The sequence below is a fragment of the Egretta garzetta genome, unplaced genomic scaffold (genome assembly GCF_000687185.1).
Source record: "Egretta garzetta isolate BGI_Z169 unplaced genomic scaffold, ASM68718v1 scaffold598, whole genome shotgun sequence".
NCBI classification, from domain to species: domain Eukaryota; kingdom Metazoa; phylum Chordata; class Aves; order Pelecaniformes; family Ardeidae; genus Egretta; species Egretta garzetta.
The window spans coordinates 1,483,201-1,484,251 of NW_009260621.1; the positions used below are offsets into that span (position 1 = coordinate 1,483,201).

A 1,051-nucleotide genomic window follows, 5' to 3' on the forward strand; every position below is an offset into this window, starting at 1 on the left:
TCAAACACCCCTTTAGCCAGCCAATGCTGGGAGGACACAGCTTTTGTTGAAGAGTGGGGTGCTGAGGCACCAGTTAGCCCCAGGCAATGGGCCAAGCTTTGTGCCGGGCGATACTTTTGGCCCCTGGCTCTTCCAGCAGACACGAAGAGGCTGAGCCAGCCCGTGACAATACCCTGGGTGTCATGGGGACTGGTGTGGGTGGAGCATGTCTGGCACCTTGTGATGGATCCAAATACCTCTTGGCCCCCATCTCGCGCTCCTGCACATCTGTGCCTGCCCTGCCTGTGCTGATGCCAGCCATCTCGAGATGGGAACTGCCAGCGCAGGGCAGTGCTAAGCAGGAACCATTTAAAATTAAAGCTCTGCCAGAAAAATTTCCACCTTTCTGCTGGGAATAGTAATCGTGGTTGGCCTGCAGGCCACAGTGGTGTGCCCGTGGCTCAGATGCTCTGTCACCTTGCAGCATGGGGCCAGCAGTGTGACTCACCTGAAAGGGAGGTGAAGCCTGTCTTTCCCTGGGGAACAAGCCCAGAAGGCTCCAAAACATCCGCTCTGAAATTTGTGACCTTCCCCCAAATGTGAAAAGTCACAATTAATTGGATTTTTTTTTGTTTCTGGGCTGGTGGGATCAGAACACAGAAGGTGGATGAGAAACAGCACAAGTTGCTCCTTAGTTCTTGCATCTCCAGCGGTGAGACCCTTTCTGCTTCTCCTCTTGTGTCCGTGCCCGGGGTCGGGGAGCACGCTGCCGAGCGTGATGCCATGTGTGAGGTCTAAGGGCTGCCTCCCAGCTGGGAATATGCTAAGAGCAACGAGAAGGTTGTTTCCCCACGAGGACAGTTAGGAGATGCTGCCCATCCTTCTGAGCCGTGCACCTTCCCACTCTCTTCCTCCTCCTGCAGCCTCCCCCAGTGCAGCCCTTTAACCGTTTCCAGCTTATTTTACGTGAAACCGTTCTGGCAAAGCATTTCAGGGACGCGAGACTGGGCCAGGACTGTTCTCCAGAGCGGCAGCAGTGCCGTACCTGTGGGAATGCCACGGTACCTCTTGG

At 55.4% G+C, this 1,051-nt stretch overlaps 1 protein-coding gene across 1 annotated transcript in view; it reads left to right on the forward strand.

Moving 5' to 3' along the window:
- The window catches only part of PBX1 (PBX homeobox 1), a 66,281-nt gene extending 65,889 nt beyond the window's left edge, over positions 1–392 (forward strand). The window contains exon 8 of the mRNA XM_035900811.1: positions 1–392. This exon is cut by the window's left edge and continues 1,462 nt beyond it. The gene's annotated coding sequence lies outside the window, so the exon portion shown is untranslated.
- The last annotated feature ends 659 nt before the right edge of the window (positions 393–1,051 follow it).